Source organism: Gopherus flavomarginatus, chromosome 7 (assembly GCF_025201925.1).
Source record: "Gopherus flavomarginatus isolate rGopFla2 chromosome 7, rGopFla2.mat.asm, whole genome shotgun sequence".
In the NCBI taxonomy this organism is placed as follows: Eukaryota; Metazoa; Chordata; order Testudines; family Testudinidae; genus Gopherus; species Gopherus flavomarginatus.
Genome location: NC_066623.1, coordinates 8603407 through 8625657, shown reverse-complemented (window position 1 = coordinate 8625657; position 22251 = coordinate 8603407). Strand labels below are relative to the sequence as shown.

The 22251-nt window shown below is 42.8% G+C and overlaps 1 protein-coding gene across 4 annotated transcripts in view; it reads right to left on the bottom strand.

Annotated features, from left to right (window-relative positions):
* GFPT2 (glutamine-fructose-6-phosphate transaminase 2) overlaps positions 1–22251 on the bottom strand; it is a 105396-nt gene that overhangs the window by 78759 nt on the left and 4386 nt on the right. Inside the window, exon 2 of one of the 4 annotated variants that reach the window (XM_050961534.1) lies at positions 15624–15730. The exons of 1 other annotated variant lie outside the window; for it this stretch is intronic. The gene's annotated coding sequence lies outside the window, so the exon portion shown is untranslated. Of the gene's footprint in view, positions 1–15623; positions 19347–22251 lie in introns of those variants that run through there. 2 more of the 4 variants (XM_050961532.1, XM_050961533.1) reach the window with 2 other exon arrangements.

Below are 22251 nucleotides of genomic sequence, written 5' to 3'. Positions count from 1 at the left end.
AAACACAACTCTGTGTTACTCACAGCAAGATGACATAGCTATTCTTCTGAACTCCAGATTGGATGTTAAATATTTCTAATCATACATCAGCCTGACAGCCAGCCACCCAACAAATCTGTGTTCCACCCATGGCCCAAGCTGCTGCACCCAGTTTGTCCATTTGAAAATAAAGTCCTAGCCAAGCTTTAGTTTTATTTGGGACTATATGTTTCATTGCAATTATTACAATTGTGCCTGGATCTTAGAGCTGGGTAGTTCCCAGAAGTTTCCCTAACATTCACTTGCTTAATGAAAACATTTGCATTAGCAACCTGATTCTTAGTGTTAAACAAGGAACAGAAACAGAGCTTCATGTCCAGTCAACACTGCGTGAATTTCAAATTCTGAGTTTCCATAACGAGCACTAACTGCTCACTAACGACCTGCAAGATCTCAAATTATTTGTAGGAACTGCCAAACAAGGGATCAATTCCAGAAAACAGCATGGTACTCATGAACACTCATCCAGCAGCAGGTGACTAAAATGTATCAAATAAATCATTCAGCTGAACTATTCACTCAACTCTAGTCCATATGGGATTTTCCAGGTCTTGATTTCAGGTTAATGTGTTACTTTGGAAATAGCATGATATTAAGGAGTAAAAGCGTAGGATTTTTAGCCCAAATGTGTGGGTGAGCAACAGTAAAGGGTGTGTCTTCACAGCACAGTTATCTTGAGTCATAACTCCATCATTACCCCTAACAACTTCCATCCACACCCAAAAATCTCTAGCTCAAGTGAAGAAGTGGCTTTCAGCACAGGCTAGCTGACCCATTGGGACTGGGCGGATGAGTCAGTTTCTGCTCAAATACTGCTGATTCTTGAGTTTGTAAAGCAGTGAAGAGGTAACAGCCAGTTACCACTCATCAGCAGTTAATCCAATCACTCTGCCAATCCAGTCACTGTGTTGCTAATCAAATCCCCGTGTACCTGCAGTATTGTTTTGCAGTGTAGTTGCTCCCACTTAAACTAGGCTATCTCAAATGTACCCTTTTTTTTGTCTTGCAGTGTAGACAAGACCTGAGAAGCGCCAGACAGCCCTCTACTCTTCTTTCCCTCTCCCAGCCATCCACTTATCACTGAATCCTCTTTATTGTATCCCCACCTGGCATAAATAGCTCAGCTATAGAAACCAGACAGTCTAACACCTGTATTTACTCCCAGCGTCAACATGCCTAGAGGCACTGCAAACTGCTGTCCTCTGACTTCACTCCTGACCTGGACAATTTCCTACTCTCAGGAGAAGTATGGGAAGAGCACAGAAAAATGAGGTGCCACCCACAAGCCAGAGTTATAGGAGCAAATAGCAAACTATCTGGTTCCTCAGTTGTGAAGCATTTGACTCTAACCTGTTCAAAATGCGCAGAAACACTGAAAAGTTTGAAAGCGATGCCATAAAATCTCATTTGTCTGGACTCCTCTTAGCCCCAGATCCCCATGGTCTAGAATTGGCTTATGTGTGTCTTATATGTTGAAGAACCTTGTGACTGCAGTGTAGGCATACCCTAAATATTTGTGGCTATGGGGGAGCTCCACCTTCCTACTCATTCAGGCTACTTGGAGATTAGTAAGGAGGAATTGAATTAAAGGAGACTATCAGCTGTCAGCAGGGCAGAATCCTGGATTCCAGGAGGTCCTACTGCTGTGAAGTGAAGCTAGGTCTTATAAATGTGGAACCCGTGTGTATGTAGCATAAACCACATTATCTAATTCCCCTGCTCGCAGGCTCAGCCGAGGCCGAAGACGGAATGAGTAAGACCGAGCTAACCTCTCATTCATAGTGGAGACCCATCCAGGTTAAGGCTGAGTCAACATGGGTATGCAGTGTGAGAGACAGTTCCAAAATCTGTGGGAGAACTAGTCTGTCTTTCTTGGCAAGTAGGAGAAATTGTGGGAAGGCATTGGAGGACTATCAGCACTTGAATGACTTAGCCTGCATCCTCATTGCAAAACGGATGGGTTACCAGCCTCAGAGAAAGTGAAACCTGGATTTTAACCCCCACCCCCTTCTGGGTCAGTTCCCCTGGGCTGAAAGCACCACTTAATTCAGGTGAGAGGTTTTTGTATGTAGACAGTGGGGTTGAGGGAGGACTAGGTTATGTGCAATACCTAAGAAAGAGCCCAGGTTAACTCTGCAGTGAAGATCCTAATCAGCCTCCAGGCTGGGCATCTTTCCACACACTAAATTCACACATTCTGCAAACAAAACTTTCGGAATCCCTTTGAACATTTATTCATTGGACATTTTGGTGCAAATAAAGGGGGAAAATGAAAGATTTGGAGAAAGACCCAAATACGAGAGTTTAACCTTTGAAGGTGCATCAGAAATAATCTAAAAGAGAGAAGACGGGCACCTACCGTATAGGGGATTCCATTGTTCGCATGAGTTGTACCCATTGCACTCACCCCTTGATGATAAGGCTTTTCAGATAGCTAAGATTCACAGCAGCCTCTACTGGTGGCATTTGGACACTGCAGGATTTTGCAGCTGGCCTTTTGGTTCCTAGGGGTTTGTGTATGAATAGGTTTGTTTGGATTCTTGCGAATTTCTATCCTCTAGAATTCTCTCATCTCACATGTGAAACACAGAAGGGACAAAAGATGAAGAAGGACAGGAGGTGACAGCTATAAGATCATGTGGTTATTGAGTTTGGGCATACACACACTTGAATGGTGTGTGTGTGTGTGTTATTTAACGTGTTTTTCAGAAACGCCCAGAGGTCTAAATCAGGATCAATTCAAGACCCCATTGTGGCAAGAATATATAATCTAAGATGACAAATGACATGAAGGTGGGGGGAGAGGGATGCAGTCAAATTTATACAATATTTTTATACATATACATTTGCTTTGTTGTTAAATAGATAAATTCAACTCTTTGTCTCTCAGCTCACCCATCATGAACTGGGCATTTGAAGGAGAAGAAGCCTGGTGGGTGATTGGTGCCTAAGGGACAACACAGGAGGCATGAAGACATTTGAGTGAGACATGGTATACTAATAAAATTGTATTGCTATGACTTTAAATGTTCAGGGATTTCCTAGTTCTGCTTGTAGGCTAGAGAGCTCTGTAGGGAAGCATGTGATAGGACAAACAAAAGTCAGTTAGCAAGCAGCCAGCCTGTAGTAAAGCAGGGTGAGTTGAGCTCTCTGTTTTAGTGAGCAGCCTGCGTTGTGTCTCTGCGGTTTTGGTTAGTGTGTTACCATTCTGGATTCTAAGAATAAAAGTAGCATTGTTTTGCACCCTTCCAGCAAGGGACAACACAATAAGGCTACGTCTACACCACGCAGCACTGGCAGAAGTGTGTGGTGTACATGTAGCTACACTCCACAGTGAAAAGCAGGCTGTGTCCACACTGTGCCCATGTCAGTGAAAGGCTCCGGCAGAGGGAGGCAGTGGGGAAAGGTTGCAGCATCTGCCTGAGTCTTTCCCTGTGGAGGGGAGGCAGTGGGACACTACACTACCAAAAATAGCAATGTGTGGGGGAGACTTGGGTGAGTAAGTTCTAGCATTCATACCCAGACCCTTCAGGCCTGGTTTCACTCCACTTGCCTAAGCCAGTGACACTGTTATTTATGCCCATGCCAGGGGGGCTATACACGTACATACGCCACATGCCACTGAAAGCAGTGTGCAGTGTAGACATCCCCTAACACAAGAAGGGAGGGGCACTGAAACATGTGCATGTCTATAACTCCTTTCCAAGTACTTCATAAAGTCTGAAGCAAAGTTTGTCATTTCTTTAAGAATTAACATTTTCCAAGCTGGTCTTTCCTTCTGAATGAGACTCCTTCTTGGCTTCAAATAACCTACTATTGAACAAACAGTAGCATGTAAAATGGGAGCTATGGATAACCCCTACTTTATCTTTCCCTTTGTTATAAGTTACATGACTGAAATAACTGCATTAAAACAAAAGACCAGGAATGATCCATTTTCTGGCTGGCATTTGCAGTCTCTGAATCTAATAAGGGGAGTAATGTTCTTTCTGCTGTACTGATTGTGCAGTTGCTCTGCAATGTTGTGCTGATCTTAGTTATAATAAGTGTTTAGCAATTCATATTTAGCGTAAATCTTTATTACTGTTCTGTTGGTGATACTCATGTGTGGGTACTGCTGTTACGTTGTTTATGCATGTATCCTTGTTTCTTACCAGGGACATTGATTATCTGCTCATCACAACTGAAAAATAAAATGATTGGAAGTAATTGGAAGTCAGACTTTCAGCATGTTTGGATGGAACATCATACCTCTAAAGTGCCTGTGCCACTTCCCGTGGGTTACAGGCAAGCTGAGTGCTCTGTCCGATAGTATGCTAAATCAAAGTCTGCCTGGCCAGCAGATGCTTCCAAAGCCGGATACGGTCCAAATGCATGCTGCACATAATTTTAAATTGCTTTTTTATTTTAAAAAACAAATAGTACTATCCAGTATCACTTCCAGAGATAGGAGGAGTCTGACTGGCTCACTTTTCTCATAAAGCCAGTCTCCATTCTCTCAGTAATCCTGGGTATTGTAACCAATCTTAGGGCAGGCTGCCCAGTGCAGTCATGGAACTAAAAAAGCCACAACCACCACTGGTTATGCCATTACCTCTGATTAACTGACTCTTAAGACTAAGGCAATATGTTACCAATTAGTACGACAAGGTGGATTTAAATTAGTGATGGCAAAACCGCTGAAGGCTGAGTTTGGATAATCATCCAAAATATACTGCTTTGTCAGGAAGTGCACAAGCTCCCTCGTTTCTTCTGAGTGCAATACAAGCAAATCAAGATCTGCGTCTCTGTGTGATATGCTCTAGCTCAGCCACGCATTATGGGCTTGATGCAGGAACCACTTGGTAAAATTCTGTGGCCTGTGTTCTGCAGGAAGTCAGACTAGATGATCAGAATGGCACCTTCTGGCCTTAAAAATCTAACAGTCTGTAAGTTCTTAATTGAACCATAAAGCCAGTCAGCTAGTCTGAGTCCTGGCCATACAGAAAATAGTTTTCCCCACCACAGCAGCTGAAATCTACTTGGGCACAGATAGAACAGGCTCTAGCTGTGGGCATCTGAGCTTGGTAGCCAGGTGTTCTCCATGCACAACCCTGACGCTGGAATTAGCTCCTTGCACTGATCTGACAGAGCTAATTGCTGGCTATCAGAGCGTGGGGCTTGGCCCATTTCTTTTCTCATGCTTTCATCATGGAAAGGAGGCTGATTAGGATCTTCATGCTGGTATTTGTATTTTGGACAGAATGTTTCTCCTCGTTTTTCTGGGCTGACTAATAAAATAGTGTTTTGATTGTTTTAAAATTAAATGACATATATATGAGCCAAGATTAGGTAACTGGTTGCATTTATAAGTAAAGCATTTTCTGGTTTTGGTCACAACATTAAACTAAACCACTAATATACGAATAAAATACTTCCTCTTGTGGATTCCTTAAGACCTAATTCTCCAACCATCAACTGGCTCAAAATCCAGTGGTTTATCTCCTCCCACATCCACAGAAATCCTAACTGGGTTCTTGTCTATTTCAGACTTCCCCCTAATACTCAAAAACCTCACTCCACTGTTCCCATCTTTGTCCATTTTCCAGCTCACTCCCTATAAATACATTGGGAGGAGGAAGGGCAAGGGGTAAACAAGAGGGAGGGAGAAGAGCTATTTAAGCAAAAGGATAATGTTGGCACAAGAACAAAGAGGAATAAACTGGCCATGAATGAATTGAGGCTGGAAATTAGAAGAAGGTTTCTAACCATCAGAGGAGTGAGATTCTGGAACAGCCTCTCAGTAGAAGGAGTGGGGGCAAATAACTTAACTAGTTTTTAGATGGAACTTGACAAATGTATGAACCGGAAATGCCTGTGATAGCAGGGTACTGGAGTTGATGACCCAGGAGCTCCCTTCCTGTCCTATGTCCATATGCCTGACATGTATCATTCACTTCTCTTGGCTAGAAAACCTGTGACATTTTGAGAGCCCATAAATCCAACAAAGCACTCAAACACACACACAATGTTAAATAGGTGAGTAGTCTAATTGAAATTAATGGGACTGCTCAGGTGCTAAAGTTATGCATGTGCTTAAATGCTTTCCTGGAGCTGGGCCACAATTAGTAGCGAGAGCCTGAACCTCAGTCCCACCAAACTTGAGGAAGTTTGGATCAAGGCTAATCTGTGGTTTTCAGTGGGGGTAACTGACAGAAGAATTGCAATCCCTGACCAGATAAGGATACTTTTCCATCTTGTTTTTATTACTATGTTCTCCTGGGGGCAGATCATCTCCACTCTTGCCTGATGTTAACAAACTGGGTTGCGTCTGGGCTACTTCCAACACTTGTTTGGTATTGGGCCAGACTGTTACCTCACTTGCTGCATTATATGAGGATTTTGTTCACGCCATTCCACTCTGGTGAGATATAGTTTGCGATAAGGCAAGTGTACTCCTCAGACACAGTTGTTAAAAATGACGGGAGATGTAAACTCTAGTAAGGTTTGCATAGAGAAAATCCTTCTGGATCATGCTGACCCCTTCCACAGCATCAAAAATCCTCTCTAATAGGGGCACAATAAAGAGGACCTGAGCCTGCAGTCGCTATTCAGGCAAAACTCAATAGAACAAGACTGCAGGATCTGGCCACTTGAATGTAACTCTGGCACAAGAATTCACTCATGGAAAGAAAACCCTTCCCATTAGTTCTGGCAGGACTGCACTAACCTATTGCATTGTGGAAGATGTTCCAGATTTTTAGCTCATACTTGCCGTTTCAGTTGGTCATGTCGGTTTTAGAACTGAACAACAGATCTAGTGTTGCCTAAGGCTTCTAGTTCTGCCTCTGAAACCCTCAGAAACCAGGGCAAACCAAAGCCCAACTGAAGGAGTCTAATGAAGTCTACTGGAATTGTCAATAGGAAGTTCAGGCAGGGTCTGCAAACTCCAGTGCTTGGTGCTGTCTGCCATCCGGTGGCTCAGCTGTAGGGTGGACTTGCCTATTTAGAAATGATCTCTCTATATCTAGTCGTTTTACTCTGTATGTGTGACATCTGCCATCTTGGCTGACATACCAGGGACTGAACATGGGATCTCCAAAGATAAATGCATCGGCTTCTACAGCTTGATCTAAAGAGTTGGGGCTGTAACAGTCTCGTATTCTCTGCAGATCAAACACAGAGGGGACCTGTAACACAGAGGCACCAGTGGATTACACATACCCTGTGTGTTGCTGAAACAAATTGGAGCTCCCGCTCTCTAGTCATCAGCATTTCTAGGAGAGCTGTGAGAGTGTCTCTGGCTCCAGACAGAGGATGTTGATTGGTGGTAGAGTTCTGCAGTATGCAAGCTACAAGTTGCCATGGCTACACTAGAGAGTTGCAGTGCTGGTGAGGGGGTTACAGAGCTGCAACTTAGGATGTGGCCACACTTGCAAAGCACGGCCAGCGCTGCAACTCCCTGGTTGCAGCGCTGGCTGTACACCCGGTCGAGCCTCGGGTGTAGCGATTCCAGCGCTGGTGATCCAGCGCTGGTCAGCAAGTGTGGACCCCACCAGCGCTTTTATTGACCTCCGGGGTATAAGGAGGTATCCCAGAATTCCTGTCCACAACAAACCGGAAGAAAGGGAGAGCTCGGAGTTCAGCCAAACTGCTTATTTAAAAAACAAACACAGCTCCTGTTTGCTGAGCGAGCGGAGGCAGGCAGGGGAATTACTTTGGAATGTTCACAGCTGTTTGCTTGAAGAGAGAAACAGCACGCTCACACGGCAGAAGGGGAGGGGGAAGTCCGTGTTGAGCAGTTGCTTATCTGGTCTGACGGCTATTTAGGAGTACATAATTTGCATTTAGTGAATGAGAGAGGGGTGGGGGAAGGGGGTCAGAACTTTTAAAATGATTGAAGGTAGGCATTGTGTGTCTTCCAGTCCTTAGAACTTGCAAGGCAGGGAGCTGAGAACAGTGTCAACTCCAAAAATCCATTCTCTCTGTCTCCTCCACGCTCCCTGTCACATTCCACCCCACCCCCCTCTTTTGAAAAGCACGTTGCAGCCACTTGAATGCTGGGATAGCTGCCCACAATGCACCATTCCCAACAGTGCTGCAAATGCTGCAAATGTGGCCACACTGCAGTGCTGGTAGCTGTCAGTGTGGCCACACTGCAGCACTGGCCCTACACAGCTGTACGAACACAGCTGTAACTACAGCGCTGCAGAACTGTAAGTGTAGCCATGGCCTGAGCCTTGTGGATATTAGTATCTCTGCTGCTGAATATGGGCTGATGTTTATTTGGCAAGGTTTTTACACTTCTTCTGCATGGCTAGAAAGGGGTCACGTGTTAAATGCAGTGCTTAGGTTCAAGTTCATTTATACCACCAAGTATAAATACAGGATTGCTCCAGTTCTCTCCTTGTGCGGATGTTTAATCATATTTCAGAGGTGATTTGTTGTAAGCCATGCATCTCTCACATCCATCCAGCACAGAATCTTGACAGGGAAAAAAGTCTTCTCAGTGGAGGCTGGGCCCACCCTAAATACAAACACCCTAAAACTTCGGGAAAAATTAGAGCCAGATTCAGATTTTAGATCTTGATCCATCCCCCGTGTTTTGTACAGAAATCTGGATAGCATTCTGTCCTTTCAATAACATTGAGTCCAGCCTAAAGGAACTCCATATTTTCTACTTTACTGACATTACACAACCAAGAACTGATAGATGATTCATGCTGAGTAGTCTGATGACGGACCTGTGTACATGGATAGGGTGGTTCTTCCTAGGTCATCACAAAGAAGGTAACTGGCAACACACTGGAGAGAAGCCTGCACATTGCAGCTGGTCAAAAGCACACCCGTCTGTCAAATACCCTCAAAGGACTTTCAGAACCAGCACTGATATTTCTAAAAGCACCACCCTTCCAAGAACAGAATGTTGTAACCATGTATCAGAATCTGGCTAATCTGCAGTAATGACTTTGTGAGCCCTTGTGGATTACTGCATTGTTTTTAATTGCAAGCAAACCACTTACTAGAGGGAAAAAAGGGCATTAAATCACAAAATGGACCCTTTTCATTTAGTTTGACAAACGTCATCTAGTTGGTAATTTTTATAATTTCACAGTGTCGCATACTGGTACATATACTGGGTTTTCATACGACTTCTTAGATATATGCAATCTAACTACAGGATTGTCCTGCTATTAAAGTGTTATTCAATAATAGATTTACCCTGTGACTGGAATGCAATGTTCACATCCAGCCCCTTCCTCCTGGGAAACAGGATGAGATTTCAGGGAGAAATAATAATTTTTAGATTAGCGAAGAGGGAGGTTCATGAGATTTACTGGCGAAAGTACTACTGCATAGCAGGGGTAATAACCTGAGCCTGAGAAGGAGCCAGAATTTACCAATGTATATTGCCAAAGAGCCACACTAATATGTCAGCAGCCCCCCATCAGCTTCCCCACTCCAACCTGCAGTGCCTCCTGCCTGCCAACAGCCTCACCAATCAGTGCCTCCCGCTCCCTCCCCACGCCTCCCAACCGCCACGATCAGCTGTTACGCGGTGCACAGGAGGCTCTGGTGGGGGGCAGGGAGAACGAGGCATGGCAGGCTTGCGGGAAGGAGTGGAGTAGGGGCAGGACCTGGGGCAGAGCAGGGGGATGAGCACTGAGCACTCCCCAGCACATTGGAAAGTTAGCATCTATAGCTCCAGCCTGAGAGTTGGGGCCTATGCAAGGAGCCACATATTAACTTATAAAGAGCTGCATGCAACTCTGGAGCCACAGGTTGGCCACCCCGATGTACGGGAAACTTTTGGACATATGATAAATACCAGTCTTTGGCATGTTATTTTATTTTCAGGCCTATTTAAAAGCATAGGGACTTTGGCCCAGATTTTTAAAGGCATTTTGGCATTGCTGTGCTCAGGAATACCTAAACCTGATGGTCAAAAGTGATCTAGGCACTTTGGCATTCAATGGGATTTAGGCTCCTACATTCCTAAATTACTTTTGAAAATGAGACTCGGGTGTTGCAACCCTGAATGTAGCAATGCCTAAATATCTTTGAAAATCTGGGGCTTTTGGTCTTAATTACTAGTTGACTAGCAAACTGGTTCAAAGGTAGTGAGAACTGACCTAAGCTAACACTCAAAACAGAACGCTGGGAGATTTAAAAAAGTTAGGTTAATTCTTTAAAAAAAAAAAAAAAAAAAAAAAAAAAAAAAAAAAAAAAAGAGAGAGAGAGAGAGTCCCAAAATGCTACAGATCAAAAGCAGGAAGTACTGTAAACCTCACAGACAATCTAATGAAAGCAGACTTCCAGCTCAACTGTGCAGACTCAGAAGGTTTAAACCATCAAAATAAGCACAGCTGAACCCCAATTCTGAACCTTTGCAGCTCTGTCAGTTTCCATGTTCATAAAATGATGGCATTGCAATTATTTTAACATTTATTTAATTTGCTGTGTCTGAAAGCACTCATCAGGCCGTGAAAGCAGGAAACGTAAGAGAGGGCTCACACCTCCAGTATGCAATAACCATGTCCTAGGGCAGCTCTGATCCAGGCAGAAGCATAGTTGGCTCCTGTTCACAACGGTCAAACTCTGTCAGACCCTAGTTTGGCACCTCTGAGCACCTCTAATGACCAACTGAAAGCCAGCATACAGAAGGCCGGAAGAGACACCAGTCCTTTCATTTTCTTGGCTGATGTGAAGGATAAAATCGGGACGTAGATTCTATCCTCAATCCTATCAATGCATAACATCCTAGGAGTTGTTTCGAGTCCTGTAATCTGAGCTCCGTACTGCAGACAATCAGCCCTAGCCTCTCCTTGAAAAGAGTTGTAATTGCCCAGAACAGCCATGTTAAGAACAGCAACACCAAGTCTAGGAGGCATCTTTCAACCATTGTTAGAATTAAAGAGCTACAGTACTAACTCACAGGGGTTAGGCTGCCCTGCTATTTTGCACAATAAATGTCCAGCTGTTGCACCAAACAAGCTGATTTTTCAGGGCTCCTGCATCCTAGTGCTTATGTCCCATGCAATTTTGTCATATCTGAGCTCTGATTGCTTGTAAATAAAATCCTTGCTATCTCTCTCTAGATCTCAGCACGCACACAGGTGGCAGTGAAGAGAGTGAATATTATTTCAATAAATGGGATCCAGACACAATGCTTTGGCAAGAAGGTAGTTACTGGAGGGGCTGATGCCGCAATTCCTCCTGTTCTGTCTGTGGCATGCAACAATTTAGTCTCTTGCAGGCTGTACGGGCTAATTCTGGTTGTGGGCTTGGTGTAGGAGTGGCTGGGTGGTGATATGCAGGAGATCAGACTAGATCAGTGGTTCCTAAACTTTAACAACTTGTGAACCCCTTTCACTAAAATGTCAAGTCTCATGAACCCCCTCCTAAAAATGAATATTTCTAGGGATTTTCTCTTTTATCTGAGTATAAATGATAAAAGCTGTGATCTTGGAAATATAAAATTTAACATTACAGTATTTTTATTACATTATGAAAATGGCAACACTTTTCCAAGATCTCACTTTCGTATCTTGCATCACTTTGAATAAGCCTGTTATAAGACAAGGCTCCTATGTTTCATCAAAGAATATCAGATGTGAAACAGCATGAAGGTATTTAAGAAGCCAACTCAAAGAGTTCCTCCTACACAAGCATTCAGATCTTGAGCAGCCCAGGCAAACAACGCACGTTACAACAAAGCTTAAACTTGTTATTCATAATAATTTTAAACACAATACTAGCTGCCTATTTAATTTTAAAAACAACAAAAAATATCTACCTCCCTTTCCATTGCTTATAAGGAGTCTTGAAGTTTTAATCTCCTCAGTATGATAGATATGCTTGATTTGATCTGCTTAGCTCTTGGAAGTCCAGGGGCTGTGGGCTCCTGGCCCCGTGCTGCCCAGGGTCCCTAGGGACAGCTCTGTCCGTCATTAGGGAATTTTTTCCCGAGAACCCCCTGTAACATTTTATAAACCCCAGTTTGGGAATCACTGGACTAGATGGTCGGGTGGTCCCTTCTGGCCTTAAACTCTGACCCTCTCATTTCAGTCCACTTTTCAGTGACAAAATAGAGATGCTGTGGGTGGAAACTGGAACAAGCCATTCATTTCCCCCGTATGTCAAGGGCCAAAGGAAAGATAGGTTAGATTACCCTAATTTCATTTAAGAACATCTGAAATATTTTTCAGAGTACGCTGGAACACAGTGTTAGTGATAACCCTAGCTGTAAAAAGATATCCACACACCTTTAGCAGAGCTGAAGCATTTCTAAAGACATCAATATACAAATATCTCCACTCAAAGTACCTTGGAGTAAATGTATTATGGAGTCACAAGTTAATTTTGCTGAGCGCTTGAAGACACTTACATGTATTTTTCAAATAATGTTGGCTCTCTTTCATCTTAACTGTTTTTCCACAAGGGAAAAGAGGCATCTTATTGCTAAGTCTATCTGGCTACTTGCCAAAGAGTTTACAGTGCTTGTGCTCATTTCCATCTTGCATGGGGCAAGGGAGAGGGAGTTCCTTATGTTTAATCTGCCAACTGGTGGCTAGACACTACAGCACTCAACCAATTAGCAGAATACTCCCATCTGCCCCACTAGATTTGCTGTGTGCACATCCTATGCACTATCACAGCTCAAACTGGGACTCTGTTGATCTATGCACAGCAACTTTTTCACATGGGCAAAAAGAAGACTATTCCCCTTCAGCAGAGCTACTAAGAGCTGCACCTAATTTGACTCAGCTAGAAGCTGCAGTCTCTTGTGCTGATCTATAATCTTTTTCTTCAGACTTGCTGTCTTTCCTCATCATGAGGCTCTGTGGGTTCTGCTTACTCAGCGCTAGTTGTATACTTCCTAAGGCACGATCACTTCTTATATATATGCATGCAACATTGCTCTTTCAGCAACATTGGATGGGACACCTCTTGGTGGAAGGAAACGGTGACTTGTAGGAACATCAGAGTTAATAAAGGAAAACTTGGAGGCCCCAGCCATGTACTTATTCTACAAAGAAATAGCCTGAGTTTTTTCTTTCCCTGTTTTAAAGGATGTCTGGCTAGGTCTTTGGGAAGCCTCTACAAAACAAAATGAAGTGAATATATGCTACCACCTGCTGGCCAGTTTTGGAAAGAGCCATCTCCCTAGGACACCTGCTCTGAATGCCTTTTGCATAGCATGGTAATTGTTCCAAACCCAGGACACAGAGATGCTGCCTAGAATTCAAAGAAAAGTTATGGACAAAATGATTAGATCTTTCCATGGGAAACTCCCCCACTACATGAAGAGAATGCTAAGGCTGCACAGCTACACATTCAAGAGTCAGGAAATGCCAGAGTTAGATAGACTACAAGAGTGGTTTTTTAAATAATTGAGCTCAAGCCACAGAAAGGTCCCTAGCATGGAGTCACTTAGCACATATTCCAGAGCATGGAGCAAAGTATATGAATTGCAGACAAACTGAATTGGGGAAGGGAATTAGTACCTGGCAACAACTGCCTCTGAACAAGGCTACATACGGTGCACTGTCCTGTGCACACTGGCATAATATCGAAGGGCTGCTGCTGTTTTAGACTGGCAGCCATTATAGTGAATGATGGCAGAAAATGCATTGTTGTACAAAGCACTTAGTATCCACACATTCCTACACCTTTCCTCACATCACCCCAGAGCCTTGGCACTGACAAAATTAATCATGCAAGATAGACAAGGACAGCTGAACCTACAAGAGCTGGATGGGAAATGGATTTGAAAAATCCTCCCGGTCCTTACTAGAATGAAACAGACTTTTTGAAAATGTTCATTAAAAATGGGGGGAGGGGTAAACAGATCAACCCAGCCCAGAAAAGCCAACAGCCCAGTGGCCAGGGCAACCACCTGGGATGTAGGAGGCACTAGTCAACTCCTGCTCTGGATGATTCAGAGCAACAACTTGAACCTGGGTCTCCCTGTTCCCACCTAACCACCTGGCTATGCTGTAGTGAGACTCTCTCAATGTCTCCTGGTAGAGCTGTTTCATTTTGTATAAATAATTACCTATCCACTAGGCCAGAGAGATGGACTGAATAGGGCACTAAAGTGGGATGTGGGAGACTCCAAGTTCAAGTCCTTGTGTCTCCCACATTCCACCAAGTGCCCAAACCACTGGGCTAGAGTCAGTCTCTAGCCTAAATAATATTTAATTACATCTGTAAAGTGGAACAGCTCCAACAGAAGAGAGAGACTGACTCACTCCATATCTTGGTGGTTAGTGAACTGGGTGGAACAGGGACGTGAACCTGATCCCCAATGAGCATCCTTACCACTAGGTTATTCCCTCCCCACACTTGCACTTGTTGACATCACTTCTGTCAAACCCCCCCCCTTTCACGTGAAAAGTTTTGGTTTCCATGAATTACCATTTTCCCATGGAAAATCATTGTTGAAAAATTCCCAACCTGCTGCAGACCATACTCCTCCAAAATAGCACTGTGCATCTGCATCTCTTTCATGGCTGTGGTGAATGGGTGTGCAGTGCCCAGCACAATGCAGCTCCAACGCCTACTGGGGCCTCAGAACACTATCATAATAAATATGATGCAAAATAAAATGGAAAGTGGTGGATTCAGTCTGTGCACTTTGTCAATGTATAAGAGAGTATTCTAGGTGAGATGATAGCAGTTCCTCACATTTCTTTGGCCAGAGTCCTGACAATCAGGCAATTAAGTGAATCAACCAAAGATCTAACTTCAACTTTTCTAACCACGCATTTTCTACACATGCAGTTACTGTATGACCATAACAAGATAAAACCGCATGATAAGTCTGTAGACAGCTGATAATCCTGATATAGCGTTGTCTCTCAGCCATATTTAAGTCTGGCGTCCTAGCCAAATATTATACTCTTGTGCATAAAAGGACAGAGGTTCAAAATATTCCAAACCTGTTTATCTCCAATTATGTGTCTGTCCGTAAGTGCAAGCTCAAAGGTTTAAAGCAGGGATCTCAAATTCAACTGACCACGAAGGCCACCTGAGATCTAGTACATTGGCCCAAGGGCTGCATCACTGACACTCTCCCTGCTGCCCCCAGCCCTGCTCCCACTCCACCCCTTCCATGAGATCCCACCCCGAACCCCGCCCCTATTGCAACCCCTTCCCCAAATCCCCAATCCCTGCCCTGCCTCTTGTCCGCATCCTACCCTGAGCGTGCAGCTCCCCGCTCCTCCCCTCTCTCTCTTGGAAAGCGCTACGCACTGCCAAACAGCTGTTTGGCGGCAGGAAGCACCTGGAGATAGGCAGAGGAGCAGGGACGCGGCACACTGAGGGGGACAGGGGGCAGCGGGTGAGGGGAGCTTGGCGGCCACAGGAAATAACTCAGGGGGTGGGGATGCGGGGAGCTTGGTGGGCCGCAGCAAATAACTCTGTGGGCTGGGCCGCATGTTTGAAACCCCTGGTTTCCAGGGACTTGCTGTACATTGCGAATTCATGGAGGTTAAGTCCATTAATGTCTATTAGTCAGGATAGGTAAGGAATAGTGTCCCTAGACTCTGTTTGTTAGAGGGTGGAGATGGATGGCAGGAGAGAGATCACTTCATCATTACCTGTTAGGTTCACTCCCTCTGGGGCACCTGGTATTGGCCACTCTTGGCAGACAGGATACTGGACTGGATGGACCTTTAGTCTGACCTCGTATGGCCACTCTTATGTTCTTAAATGAATAAAAAGTAAACAAACTTTACATTGTTTTGATCTACAATATAAAAGCAACAGTTGGGATGCATGCAGAGCTGAACAAGTAATTTGATAATTATTTAATACGTGTAAGGACAAATAATATGAACCATAACAAGGTTTTTAGAGTTTTTCCACATTCTGATGCGAACATATTGAGCCAAACAGAATTCTGGAGGACGCGACTAAAGGCAGAATTTTGTCTGCTAAACTGTAGAAATATGTAGCAAGGTTTTACTTATAGGAAAACTCAGAGAAACTCACAAGCTTAATCCATTACAGTACAACTTGTTTCCTAAAGTGACAGACAGTCTGAATCTCAGACTCTTCTCCTTCCTTGCCCAATGTTTGAAAAGGTTTTTACCCTATAGCCGCATCTTCCCACTGAATGGTGCTTTTGAGAGACTGTGCCTGAAGTTAAGTATTTCTGCAGTTCTGCTCTCCTGCACTGGATTAGTCAGTTTAGATTACTATACATTCAGGACTGCACATTAAAACCACTGATGAAATACTTACCAGATACAGTCCTTGGAAAACTCCATTAACTTCAGTGGAGAGTAAATGGAATAGAAAAAAAAGCCTATGGAGCAGCAGAGGAAGGAGGATAGGGGGTGGTGGAAAGAGTGCGCGCACGCACACACACGCCGGTCAAATTTAGCCCTGGCATAAGCAAACGCAATACTGACTTCACTGGGAGTTTCATTTACTGACATCAAGGCTGAATTTGGTTATTATTGTCTAGCCTTAGAGGTGCTCACTACTTTGCAGAATGAAATCCTAAGGATGCAAACTAAATTTTTAGGGCTGTCGATTAATCGCAGTTAACTCATGCAATTAACTAAAAAAATTAATCACAAATAATAAAATTAATCTGTTTTAATCGCACTGTTAAACAATAGAATACCAACTGACATTTATTAAATATTTTGGATGTTTTTCTACACTTTTCATATATATTGTATTCTGTGTTGTAATTGAAATCAAAGTGTATGTTATTTTTTATTATAAATATTTGCACTGTAAAAATGATACACAAAAGAAATAGTATTTTTCAATTCACCTCATACAAGTGCTGAAGTGAAATCTCTTTTGTCATGAAAGTGCAACGTACAAATGCAGATTTTTTTTGTTACAGATTTTTTTTTTGTTACCAGAAAGTGAGAAGAGGCATTTGCATGGCACTTCTGTAGCCGGCACTGCAAGGTATTTATGTGCCAGACACGTTAAACATTCGTATGCCCCCTCATGCTTCAGCCACCATTCCAGAATTGATGATGCTTGTTAAAAAAAAAATGCGTTAATTAAATTTGTAACTGAACTCCTTGGAGGAGAATTGTATGTCCCCTGCTCTGTTTTACCCACATTCTGCCATATATTTCATGTTACAGCAGTCTCAGATGATGACCCAGCACATGTTGTTCAGTTTAAGAATACTTTCACTGCAGATCTGGCAAAATGCAAAGAAGGTACCAATGTGAGATTTCTAAGGACAGCTATAGCACTCGACCCAAGGTTTAAGAATCTGAAGTGCCTTCCAAAATCTGAGCGGGAAGAGGAATGGAGCATGCTTTCAGATGTCTTAAAAGAGCAACACTCTGACATTGAAACTATAGAACCTGAGTCACCAAAAAAGAAAATCAAACTTCTGCTGGTGGCAACTACTCGGATAATAAAAATGAACATGCGTCAGTCCGCACTGCTCTGGACTGTTATTGAGCAGAACCCGTCATCAGCATGGATGCATGTTCCCTGGAATGGTGGCTGAAGCATGAAGGGACACATGAATCTTTTGCGCATCTGGCACGTAAATATCATGCAACACTGTTTAGAACAGTGCCATGAGAAAGTCCGTTCTCTTTCAGGTGACACTGTAAACATGAAGCAGGCACAATTATCTCCTGCAAATGTAAACAAACTTGTATGTCTGAGCGATTGGTTGAACAAGAAATAGGACTGAGTGAACTTGTAGGCTCTAAAATTTTATATTGTTTTATTTTTGAATGCTCTTTTTGTACACAATTCTACATTTGTACGTTCAACTTTCATGATAGAGATTGCACTACAGTACTAGCATTAGGTGAATTGAAAAATACTATTTTTTTTTACAGTTCAATTACTGTAATCAAAATTAAATATAAAGTGAGCATTGTACACTTTGTATTCTGCGTTGTAACTGAAATCAATATATTTGAAAATGTAGAAAACATCCACAAATATTTAAATAAATGGCATTCTATTATTAACAGTGCAATTAATTTCAATTATTTTTTTAATTGTGCAATTAATTGCGATTAATTTTTTTAATTGCTTGACAGCCCCAATTTTTTTTTTAAACAAAGAACCTACACATCTAGAACCAGTTGAAGTCAACTCCTGATTAAATGTCTATTTAGAGTTATATGCAGTGTTGTTGTAGCCGCGTTGGTCCCACGATAGCAGTGAGACAATGTGGGCGAGATATCTTTTACTGGATCAAGCTCTGTTGAAGAGAGAGAGAAGCTTTCAAGCTACACAGAGCTCTTCCTCAGGTCTGGGAAAAGTGTCACAGATAAATACAAGATGGAACAGATATTTTAGTGTAAGTCATTAGCACAAATTTTAAAGGACAATTCAAGGCAGAGGCCTATTAACACCCTGGTAGTCATAGGACAAAAAGGGGGGGTTAGTGGGTTACAGATTGTTGTAATAAGCCATAAATCCAGTGTCTTTAAGACCATGATTTTTAGTCTAGCGAAGTTATGAATTTAACTTCCCAGGCTCATCTTTTGAAAGTGTTGTGGAGATTTCCTTTGAGAATGAGGACTGATAGGTTGGATACAGATTGCTCACAAGGACCCAGAGATCAGACTCTAGCCCAAGCCCAAATGTCTACACAGCAATTTTTCAGCCTCTCAGCCTGAGCCCCGCCAGCCCGGGTCACCTGTAGACATACCTTTAAAAACAAATCAATCAGGAAAGAGGATCAAGAGGGCAACCACATGATTTGACAGTAGCCCCATTTTTGTGAAGCCATTTAACAGTTTGAGCATAATGTCTAACATTATATCTCAGAAATTTTAAGGAACTGACAACCAAGATTGTGTATTCAAATATCATTTCTGATTCACTAAAGAATTAGACAGTAAATTTATTTCCCGAATTTCAGGGGACAAGGGTGTGCAAAAGCTTAATGACCACTTTTCACCCACTTAGCTCACAAGCTCTCACCAAAGCAACCAGTCTTGCATTCCTTTCTAAACCCACTGACTTCAGTAAGGAGTTCTGGATGAGGAACAAATGCCCAGCGAGCATTTCAGCCTAAGGCCTGGTCCACACTACACAGTTAAATCGATTTAAACAGTGTTAAATCGATTTAACTCTGTACCCGTCCACACTACAAGGCACTTTAAATCGATTTTAAGGGCTCTTAAAATCGATTTCTGTACTCCTCCCCAACGAGAGGAGTAACCCTAAAATCGATATTACTATATCGATTTAGGGTTAGTGTGGACGGAAATCGAAGTTATTGGTCTCATTCCTTTAATGTAGCTACCCAGAGTGCACCGCTCCGGAAATCGATGGTAGCCTAGGACCATGGACGCACACCACCGAATGTGCCCTAGTGTGGACACATAAAATCGATTTTATAATATCGGTTTCATAAAACCGGTTTTAGTAATTTCGATTGTATGCTGTAGTGTAGACGTAGCCTAAGGGAATGGTCACCTGTTTGGAGAAGAGTAAGGAAGAATTGGGGATAGAAACCTCAAGACAAAATCTGTAAAACTGGAGTGATAATTTGTACTTAGGAATTGGAAAGCAAACCAACAGCAGTACATTTACTATGACTAAGACAGCTCCATGATGGTATTCAGATGTGACTCTGCAGGTGGGAAGGATACGTAAAAAGCACAATGTTTTTATTTCTAAGGTTTTGTTACTACAGTATGGCCGAAACAGATATACTAGGAAGCATTAGCGAGTAAATGCTTCTTAGCCCTGCAAGCTTTCAGGAGGAAAATAAGATTTACTACATGTTTCTAAGCTGTTACAGCTCCGGTAATGGCTGCAACATACAAATAATTATAACAGTGATCTAAGCACAATACATGTACACATCTAGGATGGTGGTAGACGTCAGCATTGGTATCTGTAACTGATGAAAAGGAGTTAGAAATTCCTGCCTCTTTATGGAACTTTTCATACTTATAGCACAGTGATTTATGGAAAGAAATAGCTGGTAGCTCTTATGCTTTTGAGACTTTTCCATGTTAAACTTGTTGATGTATTTATCTTATATTTATATACATCCCCCCCAAAAAAAAAACCTATGTTAAAAGAACATTAATGTTGCAAAATTAAGCACTCAAAGGTTAGGAAATGCCAGAATTAAGATTCTTTAATTCAGCTCTCTTGCAGATATGCATTATGATAATTCTAAATTACATGATCACATACTACTTTTTCCATCAGGACCCACGCTTCATTCACTGCATAGAATGGATGGTGCTCACTAATATTTCTGCTTATCTTCATCATCCAATGAGTGGCCCCATGCATTATTTAATACACACTATTAGTGCTCTCAGGGTAGTTTTTTTAGTGCTTTGCCACCATTAACGGACTTATCTTCACAAAACCCCTGTGAGGTGAAATTGTCTTGCTATCCCCATTTTACATATAGGGAACAGGACATAGAAATTAGGGCCAAAATTGTCAAATGTCAACTAATTTTGGGTGCCCAACTGGAGTAGACTAAGACCCGATTTTTCAGAATAGTTAGCATTTATTAGTTCTTTATATTTACAGAGCAGCACTTCCATTGAATTCGGTTGCCATTGTCAGTGCTCAGCTTTTCCACAAATCAGACCCTTGGTGTCTCCAGTTGGGAGCCCAGAAAATGAGAAACACAGTGACCACTCGTGACATGTTGTCTATGTGACCTGCCCAGCATCCCATAAGAACTCACTGTGGCTCAGGCACGGATAGAGTCCAGTTTTCCAGGGTGGCAATCAACAGTCTTAACCATGAGACTTTCCTTTCTCTCCTGGCCTCATTCACTATATGCTTTCCAACTTCTGCAACAAATGGAAGAGTTGTACAGATAACAGTCTCTATCATTATGCAACCTGGTTTCATTCTCACAGCAGAGTCCATCCTGTGCACTACATGAGACAGGGATACTGTGGAAAAAGTAGTACACCTCTATCCCGATATAACGCGACCCGATATAACACGAATTCGGATAGAACGTGCTAAAGCAGTGCTCTGAGAGGGGTGGGGGCTGCGCACACCAGCAGATCAAAGCAAGTTCGATATAACGTGGTTTCACCTATAAAGCGGTAAGATTTTTTGGCTCCCGAGGACAGTGTTATATCGGGGTAGAGGTGCATATGATCTCGTAATTAAAGCCTACCTTAATTCTGACATTTACTGACTTTTGAATGCTTGACTTTGCAACTTGATTTTTTTTTAACGTAGGAAATTACACACCAAAAAACTAAGACTTTAAAAAGTAAACTGAAAGAACAAACTTCTATCATGTGCAGCCATAAAGACCCCCAATTTGTCTCATCAATCAATGTTGGGATGCTGAGATCCACAGCACAGTCCTCTGCCACTTGAGTTCATCCTGCTCATTCCCTCTTGCCCATCTCCCCAGCCTGCTGCTTCTCTTTCCCCTCTCTTCCTCTGCATTCCAGACAAGAAGCTCTTCTTTCTGCTCTGCACTGCTGGGGTAAAAGCAGGTGGAGCCATTGAGACCATAGCAGAGTTTCCCTGCTCTCGGTTCCTGTGTTCAGCATCACAGCAACTCTCAGGAGCCAGGAGGCACAAGCGCTGCTCAGCCCTCACAGCCCTATCCTGGAGCACGCTCGGTCTCTTTCTGGGGATGGTGCATGTAGTCCAGTCTACATTCAGAGCTCTGAGCGGACTGAGCATACTTAGGGCAGATAAACTCTACAGAGAATTATTTTGGGGAAGTTCTATGGATTGTGTCACACAATTTATAACAGATGATCACAACTATCCTTTCTGGCCTTGGAATCTATGAATTTAATGGCTAAGCAAATCTATACTTAGCACATGCAAATTGAGATTTTTCAAAGGCTTGTAATTTTGGCCAAATCTGGGAGTTTATTCAGGGGAAAGCAAAGCTACACATCCCAGCCACAAAAGCAATCCCCTGCCAAATTTCATCCCCTGTCCCCCCAGCACGGAGGTGCTACAGCTTCTTACAAAACAGTTGTAAGAATTTTCAACATGAGCAAAACAATGTATTTTTCCCTGACCTCGTTCTTGGAAATGCCTGAAGCATTTTTTCTGAACTTTCCAAAAATATTCAGCCTGAAGCAGACACAGCATAGGAAATTTCAACCCCAACAGTTACAATTTGTTAAAGTTATAAGCAATTGAAAACAGAGTCTTACAATGGGAAGTGTTGGGCAACCTTAAGTATAGGTGGTGCTACCAGGTCTGCCAATGATGTAGAACATGAGAACCAATTAGCAGTTTTCCTTC